Raw genomic sequence first — 20397 nt, forward strand, 5'->3', positions numbered from 1 at the left:
GGACTCGGGGGTAACCACTGCTTCGGAGTACACTTGGTCAAACTCACTGGAAGAAGTGGGCGAGGTATCCGATACAGGGTGTAGGAAAGTCTCTCTCCATTCTTTAACAGGTAGCACCCCGGAGGATTCAGGAGGCAACTGGAGGTCCCCCGCCTGGTTGGAGGGGTGCAGAGACTTGGGGGTAACCAGTGTTTCGGAGTACACTAGGTCAAGCTCACTGGATGAAGTGGGTGAGGTATCAGGTACAGGGTGTAGGAAAGTCTCTCTCCATTCGTTAACAGGTAGCACCCCGGAGGATTCAGGAGGCAACTGGAGGTCCTCCGCCTGGTTGGAGGGGTGCAGAGACTCGGGGGTAACCACTGTTTCGGAGTACACTAGGTCAAGGTCACTGGATGAAGTGGGCGAGGTATCCAGTACAGGGTGTAGGAAAGTCTCTCTCCATTCGTTAACAGGTAGCACCCCAGAGGATTCAGGAGGAAACTGGAGGTCCTCCGCCAGGTTAGAGGGGTGCAGAGACTTGGGAGTATCCTCCGCCTCGATGGACATATCACCAGATTCATTAAAGATGGAGAGTCCCTGCTTAGGGACCATCTTCAGTCTGGTTTCTGGGTGGGCAGCAGTTTCTTCGGGCAGGAGAACTGGTGAGCTACCCACACACATCACCCATCGGGGCTGCTCCGGGACACTGGGAAGGGCAGCTTCAGCAGAGTCCCCAGGATTAGGGTCGTCGAAGACCATTAGAAAGGCCACCAGGAAGGCCTGCAGGTCAGAGACGATAGGATCCCTTGCTTCCCATAGTGGGGTGATCCATTTCAAGGCATCACCCGCTAGGTAGGACATCATAAATCCCACTTTAACCCGATCGGTAGGAAAATAAAGAGGGTAGAACTTGAAATGCAGTATGCATTGCTCCACAAACGCACGGCTTTGTTTAGGATCCCCATAGTACCGTGGCGGATTCGCAGGAACGGGTGCAGAAAGCTCCATTTGGACTGGTTCGTACATCGCCTGGGCCATAGCTAGAGGGAAAAAAAAAATTATTTATTTTTAATGCACGTATTCGCTGGACCCGGATTCAAAATGTCTCTGAGAGCGAAGGGCCGTGGGGCTCAACGGGAACCATGGCCTGAGCAAACTGTTATGCACACGCCCGGACTGACTGGCGTGTGCGTGTTTAGTGATCCCACTGGACCATGAACCGGAGAGTGCCTGGAGTGGCGTAACTAAGTATCTACCCGATCCGACCAAGGTCGCATGACGGCTAACGACACCAGTGCACCAGGGAGGAACCGAGCAGAGGGACCAGGTGCTACTCCAGGTCAGACCCCGGACACGGCTGTTGACCCACACCGGAGAATACAGGAACAGGCAGGTTAGGCTGGCAGACTGACTGGTGTGTATAGACAGGCACGGCTGGTATGCAGACAGGCGGGCACTGGTAAGCACGACTGGTATGCAGGCAGGGGGTACTGGAAAGCACGGCTGGAGTGCTGACAGGGAGGCACTAGCAGGTTGGAGCACAGAGTGGATAAGGTCCAGTACAGACTGGGACTCAGGAACAGAACCGCAGATGCGGTAGACAAGCAGAGCAGAGCGAGACCGCCAGAGCGGTGAACAGGAGCAGAGCAGGGCGAGGCCGCCTGGAGTGGTGAGCAAAGGCAGAGCAGAACGAGACCGCCTGGAGCGGTGAGCAATAGCAGAGCGAGGCCGCCTGGAGTGGTGAGCAAAGGCAGGGCAGAGCGCTACCGCTTGGAGCGGTGAGCAAAGGCAGAGCAGAGCGAGACCGCCTGGAGCGTCGAGCAAAGGCAGAGCAGAGCGAGACCACCTGGAGCGGTGAGCAAAGGCAGAGCAGAGCGAGAACCGCCGGAGCGGTGAGCAAGGCAGAGCAGGCAGGAACCGCCGGAGCGGTGAGCAAGGTGGAGCAAAGAGAAACCGCCGGAGCGGTGAGCAAGGCAGAGCGGGCAGAAACTGCCGGAGCGGTGAGCATGGCAGAGCAGGCAAGAACCGCCGGAGCGGTGAGCATGGCAGAGCGGGCAGAAACTGCCGGAGCGGTGAGCAAGGCAGAGCAGGCAAGAACCGCCGGAGCGGTGAGCAAGGCAGAGCAGGCAAGAACCGCCGGAGCGGTGAGCACGGTACAGCAGGCAAGAACCGCCAGAGCGGTGAGCAAGGCAGAGCAGAGGGGACAGGGCTCTGTTCACATGGAACAGACTGGAAGGGAAAGGCAGAACCAGATACACACAAGATACTTGCAATGAAGTAGCGAGTGGACTCTAAACTCACAAACGGGAGTACAGGGACAACGAGTAGGAGTTAGGTGCTGGTTCAGACTCTACAGGAAAAGGGAAGGTACCGACATAGAGAAAAACAGGAAACAGGCTAGGAGAGTATTCAGACAGGAACTGACACTGTAGCGAGATACAGGAGCGAGTCTGGGTATGCGGCCCCCAGAGGGCGGGACGAACAGGCTAGGAGCGTGTTCAGACAGGCCTGGAAATACAGCCTCCAGGAAGGCGGACAGGCAGGAGAAACAGAACAGGACGTGGCACATTCAGAGACAAGGAGCACACTGAATGATAGAGTTGCTCAGGCATCAGCTTCCAGGTGAAGCTGGTTTAAATATCCAGTGACTGATAGCAATAGGCTGAGGACGCATTAGGGGTGTGCCCACAGCAGCTACAAGAAACAGGAAGTGACCGGGCCACCGCCCTAAGCAGTCAGAACAGAGACAAACAGACAGCATGGAAAGAAGCCAGGCTAGCAGACTGGACTGATGATCAAGTTTGCGATCTTGTATAGTGGGAGATGGTGCCCTATGCAAGACCGCCGCCAGGTATGTTACATATATATTGTAATACTCTCTTGCAGAATAGAGTCTTCTGCTTATGAGAACCAGCACGGCAGCCTTGGTGAGCCTCAACTGTCACGGTAACCCATTGCCAATTTGTGATCATAGTTACGTAGGCCAATGGGTGCTGGTGCATGCGTGCACCAGTAACCAGGCCATTTAAAGGTCGCTGTCAGTTATTGACAGCAGCATCCAAACGATCAGGGCAGTCTCCATACTGATGTTACAGTATGGAGCAAACTGATCCTGATTCATGCACAAGCACCCCCAGTGAAGTAACTTGAAGCTTATGGGCCGCAATGGAAAATCTCCAAGGGGGCCCCCAACTAACACAGGTCTTTACTATTAATAGTCTTTTCATATAGGGCAAAGAGATCTCTGGGGCCCTAGTCGCTCCTGGGCACCCCAACTATGACTTACAGTTCCGTCAGAGTACACACAGGGGTGAAAATCAACATCTAAAATGCAGCTGTTATACAGATGCCACAATGTGCACACAATGTGGACTTTTAACTGTCTGAATGAAATCTAAGACATCATGTCCAAATAAGTAAGAAAATATTTGGTTAATTTGTAATAATTATCTGGGACAGTTTTACACTTTTTGCTTTTGAGTTTAAGAGACTAATTACAGTATAGGGACATAGTTGCTTTTCCAACAGTATAATCTGCAGCCAGCAGAGTACTGTGATACATTAAGGCTGTAGCAGCTAAACAGCTCAGAATTTTCAATGGAATTCGATAGCCAAAAATACAAGCATTTAAAGTGAACCTTTTGCTGATTTTTTTTTTATTTAAACCATGTACCTTCTCCAATTGCTGCTGCTCCACAGATTCTGGAACAGTTTTTCATCATCTTCTGCGTCCCTCCATTCCAAAGTTATGCCCTGCACTAATAAAGGTGCAAATTTTCCCTTTACCCAGCTGGGCTTAAACAACAGAACATTTCTGGGGATACGGCCATGTTTTGATTGGTCAGCATCAGAGGAGAAAAGCAAATGTCCACGAGAAGTTCTGTGCTATACACCCAGTTGGGAGAAGAGAAAATTTACTCCACCAACCACACAACTGAGAAACAGATTCCAAGGACTAGTGGAGGACGAAGATGGCACACCTAAGGATGAGGAACTACCAGCAATCAAAAAAGGAAAGAGCACCCAGAAACACCCAGAAGCGACAAGAAAAAGGACAGCCAAGAAGGGAAGAAGAGTGGTGGTGGTGGGAGACTCACTACTGAGAGGAACAGAAGCAGCTATCTGCAGACCGGACATAACCGCAAGAGAAGTATGCTGCCTCACAGGGGCGAAGATCAAGGATGTTACCGATAGGATACCGAAGCTCATGAGTTCCAAGGATGTCCACCCATTTCTTCTGATACATGTTGGCACCAATGACACGGCAAAGAAGGACCTACCGACAATCTGCAAGGACTTTGAAGCATTGGGGAAGAAAGTAAAAGAACTGGATGCGCAGGTAGTTTTTTCTTCTATCCTTCCAGTAGACGGGCATGGCGTCAGGAGATGGAACAGGATCCTTGAGGTGAACAACTGGCTGAGACGATGGTGCAGACAACAAGGATTTGGATTCCTGGACCACGGTGTGAATTACCTCTATGACGGACTCCTTGCCAGAGACGGACTACACCTCAACAAACCCGGGAAACACACATTCGCCAGGAGACTCGCAACACTCATCAGGAGGGCGTTAAACTAGAAGAAGAGGGGATGGGAAGAAAAACGCCGGACACGAACATGCAACCAGAGAACATACTAATGAAAGATATGAAGTGCGACAAAGAAGGTCCAAGACAAGATACTTGGAAGGGAGGTAAGAAAATTTCTAATACAATCCACAGGGAGAAGATTGGAACAAAACAAAATCGTGTAAACTGCGTGCTAGCAAATGCCAGGAGCCTGACAAACAAGATGGATGAACTGGAAGCAGAAATATCTACAGGTAACTATGACATAGTGGGAATAACCGAGACATGGTTAGATGCAAACTATGACTGGGCAGTTAACTTACAGGGTTACAGTCTGTTTAGAAGGGATCGAAGAAATCGGAAAGGGGGTGGAGTCTGTCTATATGTAAAGACGTGTCTAAAGCCTACAATACGGGAGGATGTATGGGAGGGAAATGAGGAGGTCGAGTCCTTATGGGTGGAGATACATGGGGCAAAAAACAATAATAAAATTATCATAGGAGTCTGTTATAAACCACCAAATATAGCAGAAGCCACGGAAAGTCTATTAATGAGACAAATAGACAAAGTAGCAAAAAATAATGAGGTGCTTATTATGGGGGACTTCAACTACCCCGATATAGACTGGGAAACCGAAAGCTGTAGATCTCAGAAAGGAAACAGGTTTCTGTCAATTATCAAAGACAATTATTTGTCACAACTTGTGCAGGAACCAACTAGAGGGACGGCCCTTTTAGACTTAATATTAACTAACAGGCCAGACAGAATAACTGAGATGAAGGTCGGGGGGCACCTGGGAAATAGTGACCACAACATTATACAATTCCACATGTGCTTCAGTAGGGTGCCCAGCAAGGGAGTCACAAAAACACTGAACTTTAGGAGGGCAAAGTTTGATCAGCTAAGAGATGCCCTTCACCTTATAGACTGGGATAGTGTCTTTAGTAATAGGAGCACGGATAGAAAATGGGACATTTTCAAAACAGTCCTACATAGTCACTGTAGAAGGTACATACCTTATGGGAATAAAAGGGCTAGGAATAGGAGGAAGCCAATGTGGCTAAATAAGGAAGTCAAGAGGGCAATGAAAAACAAAAAAAGGGCTTTCGGTAAACTTAAACAAGAAGGCAGCGAGGAAGCGCTAATATCTTATAGGGAAAAAAACAAAATCTGTAAGAAACAAATAAGAATAGCAAAAGAGGAGACAGAGAGACTAATTGCCAAGGAAAGTAAAACGAATCCCAAACTGTTCTTTAACTATATAAACAGTAAAAGGATTAAAACTGATGGAGTTGGCCCATTGAAAAATAACCTGGGTAAAATCATAGAGGGCGATGAGGGTAAAGCAAACCTACTTAATAGCTTCTTCTCCACTGTTTTCACAAAAGAAAACAATTTATCGGAGGAAATGCAGAGTGATAAAGTAAACCCTCTGCTAAATATCACCCACCTAACCCAGGAGGAAGTTCAGAAACGCCTAAATAATATCAAAATAGACAAGTCACCAGGCCCAGATGACATACACCCCCGGGTACTAAAAGAATTAAATAATGTGATAGACAGGCCGCTGTATCTTATATTCAAGCACTCTTTATGGACAGGGACTGTCCCACTAGACTGGCGCCAAGCAAATGTGGTGCCAATATTCAAAAAGGGGTCTAAAAGTGACCCTGGGAACTATAGACCAGTCAGCTTAACGTCTGTTGTGGGTAAATTGTTTGAAGGATTTCTTAGAGATGCTATTGTAGAATATCTTAATGATAATAACTGTCTAACTCCATATCAACATGGATTCATGAGGGATCGCTCCTGCCAAACAAACCTGATCGCCTTCTACGAGGAGGTGAGCTCACAGCTGGACCGGGGAGAGTCAGTGGATGTTGTATACCTTGACTTCTCCAAAGCGTTTGATACCGTGCCACACAAAAGGTTGGTATATAAGATGAGAATGCTTGGTCTGGGGGATAATGTGTGCAAGTGGGTAAATAGCTGGCTGAGTGATAGAAAGCAGAGGGTGGTTATTAATGGAGTAAGCTCAGGGTGTGTCAGGGTTACTAGCGGGGTGCCTCAAGGGTCTGTCTTGGGCCCTATATTATTTAATATATTTATTAATGATCTAGTGGAAGGGTTGCATAGTAAAATAGCAATATTTGCAGATGATACTAAACTTTGTAAAGTAGTTAATACAGATGAGGACAGGGCACAGCTACAGGAGGATTTAGATAAATTGGGGAGTTGGGCCAAAAAATGGCAAATGGGGTTCAATGCCGATAAATGTAAGGTCATGCACATGGGAAAGAAAAACAGCAGTCACCCATACATATTAAATGGGAAACCGTTGGGGAAATCTGACATGGAGAAGGACCTGGGCGTCTTGGTTAATAGCAAATTAAATTGGAGTGCCCAGTGTCAGGCAGCAGCTGCGAAGGCAAATAGAGTCATGGCATGCATCAGAAGAGGAATAGGGGCATATGATGAGAAGATTGTTCTTCCTCTGTATAAAGCGCTGGTAAGGCCACACTTAGAATATTGTGCACAGTTCTGGGCTCCGGTGCTCAGGAAAGACATATTGGAGCTAGAGAGGGTACAAAGGAGGGCGACTAAGGTAATAAAGGGAATGGAGGGACTAGAATACCCAGAGAGGTTGTCAAAATTAGGCCTATTTACATTGGAAAAGAGAAGGCTTAGGGGAGACCTCATAAACATGTATAAATACATCAGGGGACAGTACAGAGATCTCTCCCATGACCTGTTTATACCAAGGATGGTGACAAAGACGAGGGGGCACACTATGCGTCTGGAGGAAAGGAGGTTCCTGCACCAGAATAGAAGGGGATTCTTTACGGTCAGAGCCGTGAGACTCTGGAACTCTCTGGGAGAGGAAGTGGTGATGTCCAACTCACTTAATGAGTTCAAGAGAGGCCTGGACGCCTTTCTTGAGAACAATAAAATTACATCTTATGCTTAGTTAATTAATCCAGGGATTTAATCTGACTGCCAGATTGGTGTCGGGAAGTGAATTTTTCCTCAATGATGTAAATTGGCCTATACCTCATGTTTTTTTGTTGCCTTCCCCTGGATCAACGCTGCGGAATAGCTGCAGTGCACAAGAAATAGGCTGAACTGGATGGACGCTTGTCTTTTTTCGGCCTTATAAACTATGTAACTATGTAACTTACTCCTTTATTACTTTGAGATGGAGGGGCACAAAAAAAAGAGAAACTGTTCCAAAATCAGTGGAGCAGCGCCAATTGGAAGGGTGGCTCAATTGAAATTAAAAAATCTAGTGAAAGGTTCTCTATAAGTGAAAAAAATAAAATGCCCAAGAAGGTGTTGATATCCTTTAAGATCTAGTTGATATTAATGAAGGTGAAACATGAGAAAGTAATTACGATAAAATCTATTAGAATGTCAGTGATAGGAAAATTGTAATCTGAAATAATTTTCCTATGATAAATCATACATTCAAAATATGCAGTTATGTTAGCAGCCCACATTTCATAGAGCTACATTAAAATATAAAAATATGAGATGGCGGCATGACATCTCTGATTAAGAGAATTTGCCAATCACTTTAAGATAAGCTCTACATTCGCAAAAGGAACAAGATTGAAAAGGTCATATTTACACTTTAGAAGAAACATCCTGACAAAGGATGAAAATAAAAAGACAAAAATGAAATGTTTTATCTGATTTGATATCAGTCAGTCAAATGGCAGTTGTGGAAGAATGTCTCGAATTTATTTCCATTGTGCAGATGTGTTCTTTTAAACACACAGATCTATAGAGTTTTACTGATCTGTTTTAAAAAAAAATGGATCCGGGTTTTTGATCTGTGAGATTCAGAGAATGTCCTGTTCTTTGTTTTGTAGATGAGAATTGGCCATTAAAGTCTATGGGGATTAAAAATGGATGGAAAACATGAGACATTTTTTACATCAGTGTTCCATTAGAGTTTCATTCATTTTTAAATGATCAGTTGCAAAGTGTCAATAGAAAAATAAAAATTAAGACAGTTTACAAAAATGGATAAAAATGGAGGCAATATTGGGAACACATGAGAGAAAAACGGTAAGTTTTATATGGACATAATGAGTGAATATAGAAATAGACACATTGGTAGTTGTTCTAGCAGATTAATAGAGTTCTGACACCATGCAGCGACTGCACTGAGAGCCCCAGCCGCATTTGGCTTCCAGTCATAGGAGTGGTGCCGACATGGTTTCATTTACCACTCAGTGCACCTGTGGCACTGATTGACAGCCGGCACTAATGCTGAGTCGGCTACCAGTCAGTGCCGGGGGCGTGGCTACAGCCGCCGCTTTCTGTACACTGATTGGTGACTGAATCCGTGCTGGCACCACCCCTATGACTAGAAGTTGAATGCTGATGGGGGGGGGGTGGAAATGTTCATTTCCTCCCTGCAGCAGAGCTCTCAGTGCCGACACTGCATGGTGTCACAACGCTATTAATCTGCAGATAAACCGCATATCTGCAGGTTAATAGCTTAATTTTACATGACAATAGACGTTTGTATTGGCAATGTTTGCACTTGTGGTTGCACTTTAAACCTATAGGTGTATATAACCTATTACTTTATTTGATTTTGTATATACTATTCAGTACGATTGATGTGCTGTATCTGCCATTTAGATACATTCATATGATCCTTATGCCATTTTAGATAGTAATGTTTTGGTTCCTTTCCTACAATCTCTGTTTTTTCTCCCTTATAAATTAGGGCATAAGTAAGGTGACGCGCCCCTGGGCCTGTGTCGCGCTGCGTTGCACACGCGGGAGCTTACCCGGAGCCGGATCTCTTGAGGGTTGTAGTCTCGTGGCGGCGACCCGGTCCGTGCCCAGGGAGTCAAACTGAGCGGCGATGTATCGGCGGTAGATGTTGTACGACTACGCCACCCGTTGAATGCAGCTATGGAGCTGCCGCTGCAGGACAGTCCGCTGAGGCCGGTGGATGGATGGTGCAGCGTAGATGGTATAACCCCCAACGGGAGGGGTATGGCCTCAGGGCAGCAGATGTGGATGATGGGGGTAGCAGGAACCACTCGGAGACGGTACGGTGTAGTTCAGGGTCTTTACTGGTGACAATGATAGACCCTCCCGGAGTACTGGCTAGCGATTGGGGCCTGGTCAGTCCTTGAGCAGATGGGATCTCCCCTGGCCAGGTGGAGTTGTAGGCCTCCCAAACTGACTGTACTCTTCTGGCTACCTTGCTAGAAGCGGGTATAAGTAGCCCACGTCCCTGAGTGTACCGTGTGGTGCTCACCCGTATGGCCGGTGACTCGGGGCCTTCTAATGGCTTCCGCTCCACGATGGCGGTGCTGGTCCCACGCGTGTGACCGTGCCTTCGGGCTTCTTGGCCAGAGGACCTGAAATCCCCTGCCTGACGGATTCTGCTGCTGGGTAGGAGTTAGTCCCCACAGCCTCGGACTCCGGGTCCGGTAAGAAATCTTCTCAGTCAGGGCGAGCTCTGCAGCTGCCAGCCCCTGACTTGTAGTAGTATTGCTCCCACTGAGCTTCTGCTGTTTCTTCCTGTGACTGTTTCTTGTCTCTACTCTCCTTGACTGACTAACCCTGCTTCAGCCCCGGGTTTATATAGGGGAAGGTCTTCCCCTCCCAAGACTGGGCAGGAGGTGTGGCATGCACAGGATCCCTGACCAAAGGACCTCCCACCTGCTCTCAGACATAACATTACATTACTGTGGGAAACCAGACCCCTGGGGTGCCACATTCCCCCCTAGTGAAATTTAGTACTCCGGGACTAAACATATTTTAGAAAAACATAACAAGATATAACAATAATAATAGTACAATAAGAAGAAACACATAAAGGTGGTCACGGCATGTCCGTAACCGGGTGTAGTCTTTGAAGAAAAGCAAGGTGTCCATTTCACCAAAACAGGGAGACGTAACCAGGTAGGGGTTTGTCCTGCCCCGAGTCCTTAACAGTCTTTAGTCCGTCCTGGGTTACGCTCCAACTATGTACAAAGGATTCCCGGTAAATCCACCAAGGACTCCTACAAATAACTAGAAACACAAAATTATACACAAGCAACAATACACAGGTAAACATAAATAAAACAATTTATACACTTCAAATCCTCCAACGTGCGGGTAACTGGCCTCTAGTGGCCCTAGTGGACCTACGGAGCTGACTGTCTAGCCCTGAACTACAGGGTGTAGGAGCTGTCAAGGGTAAACTGGGAAGCTGTCTACCGGCTCTTTGGCTCACTAGGGATATGGCAGGCTCACTGCAAGCAGAGGGTTGATCCTCCTGGTCTGCGGGTGTGGGGTCTTCTGCCTCCTGGACCGGCTGTTCTTCCAGCTCTACCTGTTGCTCCGTAGGTGCTTGGGATGCTGGTTGGAGGAAGGTGAGTACGGGTACCACAACTGCACCATTGACTTGAGTCCAAGACCGAGGGAAGTCCCCGAGCACAGTACTAACCATATCTTCCCTTTCCTCTACGGGTCGATGGTCTTCTTGTTCCTCTTCAGGGTTCCTCAGTTGTTCGGGACACTTCTTCAGGTGGTCCCGGGATACAATGGCTGTAGTTTCCCCTCCGTCTTTACTGATGGTACAAACCTTCGGGTTCTCGTGGCTTGAGGGCAGTACGGTGTACGGGTCCTTCTCCCACTGGTCGTCCAACTTGTGGAGCCGTCTCTTCCTCTTCAAGACCTGCTCTCCGGGTACCAGGGGAACAGCGGGAGCATACTGGTTGTAAGTTTTCTCTTGTCTTTCCCTAGCCTGACAGAGACTTCGCTCCACGCTCTCCTGTACTCTCCGGTACTGCTGCTGCCTCTCTGTGTCCCAGTCTGCTTCTGGTGAAGTGTCCTCGGGTGTCAGGACTCCCATTTCCAGGTCAACAGGTAACTTACCAGGTCTTGCCCTCATTAGGTAAGCCGGGGTACAGTTGGTGGAACCTACCGGGATGTGGTTGTATAGGTCCACCAGATCGGGCAACTTCTCAGGCCACAGACTGCGTTCTTCCAGGGGCAACGTTTTTAGAAGATCCATTACCACCTGGTTCATTTTCTCACAAAGTCCATTAGTTTGCGGATGGTAGGGTGTCGTCCTTATCTTCCGGCAGCCATACAGATTGCAGAATTCCTGGAAGACCTCCGCTTCAAAGGCAGGTCCCTGGTCCGTCAGCACTCGGTCCGGGTACCCGTGTGGACGGCAAAAGTGCTGCTGGAAGGCTCTAGCTGCTGTTTGAGCCGTTAAGTCCTTGACGGGGACGACAACCAGAAACCGGGAGTAATGATCCACGATGGTTAACGCGTAGACGTAGCCACTTCTGCTTGGGGTCAGTTTTACATGATCCAAGGCTACCAGTTCCAACGGTTGCTGGGTGACGATGGACTGCAGGGGAGTCTTCTGGCTGGCACGGTCCTTCCTTCTCAGGTTGCACGGGCCACAGTCTCTGCACCACTTCTCAATGGTTCCCCTCATGCCTACCCAGTGGAACCGCTCGCGCAGCAGGAACTCCAGCTTCTTCCACCCGAAGTGTCCAGCTCCGTCGTGGTATGCCTCCATCACCATGGCTGCGTCTCTTCGTGGCACCACTACTTGCCAGAGTAATTCATGCGTCCGGGAGTTAACCATTCTGCGGCATAACTTTCCTTTGTAAAGGAACAGTTGACTCTTCTCTGCCCATAGTTGTTTGGCTTCCTCCGGAGCGTCTGGTTCAAGGCGAGCCTCCGGCCGAGTCAGCATCTCCTTCACCAGTCGGACGGCAGGGTCGCTGTCTTGCGTTTCCGCCCAGTTGTAGTGGGGTAAGAGGTTCAACGTAGCAGCCTGCTTACTCCTTACCCGGTGGGAATACTGGATAGTCCCATGACGGTGGAACGCAGGGAGTTCAACTTCTTCCAGTCCCTCCGGTTCTTCTCCTCCGTCCGGCAGGTTGGGCATCCTGGACAGGGCGTCCGCGTTGGTATTGGAGCGTCCTGCCCGGTATTTGATTGTGAACTCGTAGTTGGACAGACGGGCCATCCACCTCTGCTCCAGGGCACCGAGTCTTGCCGTGTCCAGGTGTGTCAACGGGTTGTTATCCGTGTACACGGTGAACCGGGAAGAAGCGAGGTAATGCTTAAAGCGCTCGGTGACTGCCCATACTACGGCCAGGAACTCTAGCTTAAATAAGCTGTAATTCTCGGGGTTCCTTTCGGTGGGTCGCAGTTTCCGGCTGGCGTAGGCGATTACTCGTTCCTTCCCCTGCTGGATCTGGGACAGTACGGCTCCTAGCCCGATGTTACTGGCGTCGGTGTAGAGGATAAAGGGCTGGCTATAATCCGGGTACGCCAGGATTTCGTCCCCCGTGAGGGCCATCTTCAGCTGGCGGAAGGACTCTTCTTCCAGCTCCTCCCATTTGAAGGGCGGCTTCTGGTTCTTGGCCTTCCGGGACTGGCCTATCAGGAGGTCCTGCATAGGTGCTGCCTTTTTGGTGAAACCGGGAATAAACCTTCGGTAGTAGCCTACCAACCCGAGGAACTGCCGCACTTCTTTTACGCTGGAGGGGCTTGGCCATTCCTTAATTGCGGTGATCTTATCAGGGTCGGGAGCCACTCCGTCAGAGCTCACCACGTGTCCCAGGTACTGCACCTTTGGTTTCAGGAGGTGACACTTGGAGGGTTTCACCTTTAGGCCGTAACTCGCCAGAGCTTCGAACACTTCCGCCAGGTGTTTCAGGTGGTCCTCATATGTCTTGGAATATACGATGACATCGTCCAGGTACAACAGGACCGTCTCGAAGTTTCTGTGGCCCAGACAACACTCCATTAGTCGTTGGAAGGTTCCTGGTGCGTTGCAGAGTCCGAACGGCATGCAGGTGAACTCGCTAAGTCCCATCGGGGTGGTGAATGCGGTCTTCTCCCGGTCCGCCTCTGCTACAGGAACCTGCCAGTACCCGCTAGTGAGATCCAAGGTAGAGAAGAAGTTAGCAGATCTTAAAGCAGCCAATGACTCCTCTATCCTTGGTAAGGGGTACGCATCCTTGTGTGTGATACGATTGATTTTCCGGTAATCTACACACATCCTCATGGTGTTGTCTTTCTTTCGGACTAAGACTAGTGGAGCTGCCCAGGGGCTACAGCTATCCCTGATCACCCCAGCCTCCTTCATGTCTCTAAGCATCCCCTTGGCGTGTTGGTAGTGGGCAGGGGGTACGGGTCGATACCTCTCTTTTATAGGAGGATGGTCTCCCGTGGGGATGTGGTGTTCTACCCCCTTGACTCGCCCGAAGTCTAACGGGTGTTTACTGAACACTCTCTCGTACTCCTGAACCACCCGATAGACTCCTTGTTTCTGGTGTGCGGGAGTGGAGTCAGTACCCAGATGTAGTTGCTGACACCAGTCCTCCATGTTATTCTTAGAGCCGTTACCTTCCTCCGGGTGAGATGGAGGCAAGGGTTCCACCGATTGTATAGAATTTTGGTTAATGGTATATAATTTGGCTAGCGTGGCATACCGGGGCAGGTACACTTCCCTCTTCCCGATATTGATTATGCGAACGGGCACCCTCCCATGGCGTACATTAACCACCCCCCGTGCTGTCAAGATGGTGGGCCTACTGTCTGAGTAAACTGGTTCTACCATTGCCTGGTAATCTCTACCTCTCAGACCAATAGCTGCCCGGCACCAAATCATCATTTCACTTTTTGGGGGCATGGCAATAGGAAAAGGGTCAAACATTCTTACGCTACCAATCTCACCGCCGGAGAGTTCCACCTGTTGCCGTCGCATCAGTGCCCGGATCTCTTTCTGGAGCACCCGCTGCTCGCCGGAGCTGGCGTTCTTGGCAACCTGCTGTAAAAGGAAAATCACCTCTGCAAGACCATTTTCAATTACATTAGTTCCTAGAGTTATTTTTGGGTGACTCTCATGTTTGTCAATATCTACAATGATCAGTCCCTGTGCTGCCAGTTCGACTCTACCGATTTTGATGGTCACCTCTTTAAATCCGATCTGTGGCACGGGCTGGCCATTGCTGGCGATGATACTCAAGTCGTCGTCAGGGTAGCGGGTAATATCCGAGTCATTCCAGTACTGCTTAAAGAGCACGTATGGGATGGTGGTGACCTGTGACCCGGTGTCCAGTAGGGCACTCATGGGAATGCCATCCAGTACCACAGGCAAGACTGGACGTCCTCCCACATATCTGTCGCGCCAGTTCGATGGGCCTGGTGATCTTTTTCCTGGGGGTTGGCCCTCTACCCCAGGTTGTGCCCGTTTAAAGAACAGTACCTTGCCATATGTCCGGGTTGATTGCAGCGGCGGCAGATGGGTCGTCCGTCTTCGCTGTATCGGTCACTGGGTCTTCCTCTGGCCGGTGGGGTCCTCCTTGGTCGACGCCACGGGATGTCCTCCGGTCCGGATGCCAGCTGGATCTTCCCTGGGGTGGAAACCTGTAAAGACTGCACAGTTCGGGTTAGCGCAGCAACGCTCTTAGCTAGCTCTTGGACCTGATGGTGTAGGTCTGGAGCCGGGTCATTGTCCAAAGCCTGCGCATCAGCTCCCACAGGCCCTGCCGACAAGGGCGCCGCCTCCTGGTGGTAAGTGCTAGCTGGGCACCTGTGGGTCACAACGCCACCCGGTGCCGGTTCTTGGAGCACCCGGATGGCTCTGTCCTTGAACTGTGCAAAGCCCAGATGGGGATCCTGTAAGGCCATCGCCCGCAACTGGGTTCGGTGGGCATTACAATATAGTCCCTCTATAAATTGTTCGGTCAACAGCCTGTCCTCGTTTCCCACTCCATCAGGGTCGGTCTGCTTAATGGCCCTCAGGGCCTCTTGTAGGTTTAGTGCATAGTCCCTTATACTCTCATGCGCTCGCTGCTTGCACCCGTAGAATCTAAGCTTAATCTCGGCTGAGGTGCGGGTATCAAAGGTATCCTTCAGCCGGGTTAGTATCCCTGCGACAGTCTTCCTCCCAGGTGGCCAGGATTTTACTTCCCTTTTGGCTGCCCCGGTTAGTTGGGCCACCAGGATGCTCACTTTTTGCTCTTCTGTGAGGGGGTACACCTGGAAGAGGCTATCCAGCTTTTCTCTAAAGTCATGCAGGGTATGTGACTCCCCTGAGTACTGGGGTAGCCAAGCTGCTCCCGGGATATAGGGCATGGTGAAGGGCATAACTGCAGCAGCGGTGGCGCTGGCGGGGGTTGAGGCAATGAAGCTCTCCTCCGCATCCGACATTTTCCTCCCCCCTAGTGGACCGTGGCCTACCTTGCGATGATCCTGTTCCGTAGGCCGCGGCTCCGCAGTAGATCGTCAGGGTTGAGGACCTTCCGTCGCGCTCCGGTGACGTCGGCGTCTGCTGGGCTCCTTCCAGGACCTTACGCAACGTCCGGACGTGAGGCGGGGCTTCAGTTCTCGCGCGCTTTCGGAGTCCACGCCCCTCTTCTTCCCGCGCGGCGTCCTCAAGATGGCGTCCAACGGCGGGAAAACTCCACGGATGGCGGGAAGAAGGCTGAAGATGGCGCCGGATGGCGGGAATCTTCACAGATGGCGGGAAGAAGGCTGAAAATGGCGCCGGATGGCGGGAATCTTCACCGATGGCGGGAAAACTTCACGGATGGTAAGTTTTAAAAGTCTCTTTTTCAGGCACGCAGTACCCGGTGGTTGCGGGCACGAAATCCTGCCGACTACGCCAAAGTTGACGCGCCCCTGGGCCTGTGTCGTGCTGCGTTGCGCACGCGGGAGCTTACCCGGAGCCGGATCTCTTGAGGGTTGTAGTCTCGTGGCGGCGACCCGGTCCGTGCCCAGGGAGTCAAACTGAGCGGCGATGTATCGGCGGTAGATGTTGTACGACTACGCCACCCGTTGAATGCAGCTATGGAGCTGCCGCTGCAGGACAGTCCGCTGAGGCCGGTGGATGGATGGTGCAGCGTAGATGGTATAACCCCCAACGGGAGGGGTATGGCCTCAGGGCAGCAGATGTGGATGATGGGGGTAGCAGGAACCACTCGGAGATGGTATGGTGTAGTTCAGGGTCTTTACTGGTGACAATGATAGACCCTCCCGGAGTACTGGCTAGCGATTGGGGCCTGGTCAGTCCTTGAGCAGATGGGATCTCCCCTGGCCAGGTGGAGTTGTAGGCCTCCCAAACTGACTGTACTCTTCTGGCTACCTTGCTTGAAGCGGGTATAAGTAGCCCACGTCCCTGAGTGTACCGTGTGGTGCTCACCCGTATGGCCGGTGACTCGGGGCCTTCTAATGGCTTCCGCTCCACGATGGCGGTGCTGGTCCCACGCGTGTGACCGTGCCTTCGGGCTTCTTGGCCAGAGGACCTGAAATCCCCTGCCTGACGGATTCTGCTGCTGGGTAGGAGTTAGTCCCCACAGCCTCGGACTCCGGGTCCGGTAAGAAATCTTCTCAGTCAGGGCGAGCTCTGCAGCTGCCAGCCCCTGACTTGTAGTAGTATTGCTCCCACTGAGCTTCTGCTGTTTCTTCCTGTGACTGTTTCTTGTCTCTACTCTTCTTGACTGACTAACCCTGCTTCAGCCCCGGGTTTATATAGGGGAAGGTCTTCCCCTCCCAAGACTGGGCAGGAGGTGTGGCATGCACAGGATCCCTGACCAAAGGACCTCCCACCTGCTCTCAGACATAACATTACATTACTGTGGGAAACCAGACCCCTGGGGTGCCACAAAGGGACAGCCGACTTTGAGTGGGGGCGCCATTCGTATACTAGAGTGCCAACCTCCACTGTTAGGCAAGGTATTCTTCCCTGGTTGAGGGTTTTGTTAAGGAATAATAGGAATACCAATAGACAATCATCTATCTTCTTTGGATATATGTATTGGAAGGCAGTGGCTTTCATGTCCGTGTGGTAATGAGGCAGTGACCCAAGAAAGTTCAACTTAAATGTCTTTATTTGCCAATTTACAAAATAAATCTAAACTTTATCCTCTGGTTCGCAGCTGGAACGTCTGTATCAGTCCACATCAGTCTTTTGCCGCTGGAGAATGCAGCACCGTATAACTCACGGGTGTGGTATGACTTTCCTCTAGTTTCTGACTCTGGTCTGTGTTCAGTCTCACACAGATCTGTCCTGCACAGAGCCTCCCGCTCTGTTGCTTGCAAACCAACACTGACACATCTAACTGACGCACCCCCTGGGCCATGTTCAGGGGATACCCGGAGCCGGATCTGGATAGGGGTAGTAGTCCTTGTGGCGGTGACCCGGTCCGTGCCCAGGGTGTCAAACTAAGTGTGTGGCAGTCTTGGTAGATGTTGTTTCTGTGTCGACTACGCCACCCGTTGATTTGCGGTCACAAGGCCGCCGCTGCAGAACAGTCCGCTGAGGCCGGTAGTATGTGTGCAGCGATGGTGGTATAACCCCCAACGGGAGGGGTATGGCCTCAGGGCAGCTGGTGCGGATGTTGGAGGTAGTGATAGTGCAGAAAGGAAAGTCAGAGACGTGAGATGCAGTTTCAGGGTTTTTACTCACTGGTGTTCCTTCAGTCACTCTGGCCTTGAGTGACCACCCGAGCCGTGCTGCATTCACCAGGTGTGGGACTCGGCTAACCCCCAGGCAGTTCCGGAGCGTGGTCCTGAGCTTCCCTCTCTCTCTCTTTCTCCTGGCCGTCCCCACCAGGGATCCACCTTTGTCCGGTTCCCTTGGGCCTTCTATGGTAAAACCTTCTCTGGCTTTCCTGACCCTACTCTTGGTGTACCTTCCTGGTGGATGTGGTGAGGATCGTGGCAAAGCTTGCCCACGACCTCCGGTTCCTGGTTAAGGGTTACTTTTGCCTCCGCCAGCTTGGGATCCGGTGCCCTCTTCTGCCAACCCTTCACCCTTCTGGCTTAATTCTGGGATCTCAGGGTTCCCTCTGGCTCTGCGTCTCTGGGCCTTTCTTCTTCCTCTCTGCTTCAGGCCTGGCCCTGGAGCTGGGCCCAGCCGGAGCCACAGCTCCCTGTCAGCCCTCCTGGCTGAACTCCTCTGCTCTGCTTCTCCTCAGACTGACTGACCCTATCTCTAGATGGTGCCCACCATATATACTCCCTCTATGTGTGAACCCAGGTGACCAGCACCCAATGGGCTCCTATCTCTATGCCCAGAGCCCCTCCCCTATCTGCCCCTACACTACTGGGATGTTCCACCCCCCCTCCCACTCCAGCCAGGGACAGACGCTGTCGTACCTGCACATCTACTTGGTGGGAATACCGTAGTTCTGTCCCCCGGAAATGGGATGTATGTAGTGCATGCAGCCTACTGAGCTCAGTCCCACACTCCATCCTTACCCGGGAGTGGAATACCCCTGTAGCAGCCGAGTCCTCAGGGTGCTACATAACCCTTACCTGAAAGTTTAAATAGAAATCAAGGACATGTGCCACTTCCAAGACCCGGACTGGAGGGAGAGATCCATCCCACTACCTTCCTACAGATCTCTCCAAAAATAAAAACCCATGTCAGGTTTTCCTAAATCCGACTTTGTAAAATAGCTTGACCCAGTGCACATTCACTTTTATTTTGAGTTGTAACCACAGCTATGGTTGTAATTACAATGCTCTCCAGCAGGTTCAGTATGTTTCAATGCACATTCTAGGGGACATATAACGACCCTCGTATATGATTCCCCTCCCAGTATATACTGTTTGGCTGATGCACAAACCAGATAGGTTTACCTAAAATTCTCCAGATTTTTTATTATAATTAGTTATGGTGTTGCACTGACAATCTTTTTTTAAGTAATTTTCAACAAAGGAATGGTTTTAAAGTAGTATTATGTTCTGTGATTAAAATTTTGAGCTGCCATGGCTTTTTTAGTGGGTTCAAGTCAAGACTTGGCAAAGAAAATCCCAAACCTTTTTAGTTTCACATCCATGAACAGAGAAATCCGCTTATGAGTATCATGTAATTGCTCTACTGCATAATCCAGTTATGCTTCAGTTTATATCCAGATGAACTATATCCTGAGGATCAGATGGACTTTAAGGATTTTGGTACAATGCTAAATTCAACGTGAATAAAGTCATTTCTGTTCTTATCCATGAGTAATCACTTCCATTACTTTATACTATTATCACCACTTGTGTTGGTATCATGAGGGCTCGGTCACATGATCATATTTTAGACCCGAATGCTGTCCATTAAAAAAATGGACCAATGTTATTCAATGACGCAGTGCAGATAAACGTTTTTTTTCACTCACTGATTCGGTATGTGAAAAAAATTGCAGCATGCACAATTTCCCCCCTGGAAATCAGATGAGACTCACCCATTCAAGTCTATAGGTGCAAGAAAAAAAAATCAGATGCCATTTGGAGACACAGTATTACATTCAATTTTTCTGGATACATTGCAATTCTGTAACATAGGAAACTGTAAATGTTCCTGTAAATGATTAATATCTGCTGCTGTAAAAAGATGAATTGTGCGCAAATGACAAGTGAGAAAAATATTGTTCCACTTTTCTGGATTAAACTGTGAACGATTTTTTATACCGTTGTGTGAACCTAGCCTTAGAGTGTTGCTATGATGTTTTTATTGTTATTTGCTGTATTAACTTAAGGCCAAAGGGTAGATGATTGATGAGCCATTTGGAATAACTTTCTAAGGAGCGATCTGACCTCGTTATCAGTAGAGAACCTCAACATTCACTCCCGAAAATTAGATGTAGATTGACCATTTGGTTATTAGGGTGGTGATCGAAGGTCTTTGACAGGGCCGAGGGCTGAGAACAATAGAGAAGAGCGGATCAGGCAACAATTGAATTCGCCTGATTTTCTTGTGAATTTTCTCCTTAAATTTAATGTCTCTTATTATGCTCTACCCCAGTACATAATAAACATAATATGTAAAATATAGAAAAAAAAAACTCACCTCTCCAGGCCT

This window comes from Phyllobates terribilis, unplaced genomic scaffold, assembly GCF_046119375.1.
Source record: "Phyllobates terribilis strain yellow unplaced genomic scaffold, ASM4611937v1 Scaffold_3__8_contigs__length_932513732, whole genome shotgun sequence".
NCBI classification, from domain to species: domain Eukaryota; kingdom Metazoa; phylum Chordata; class Amphibia; order Anura; family Dendrobatidae; genus Phyllobates; species Phyllobates terribilis.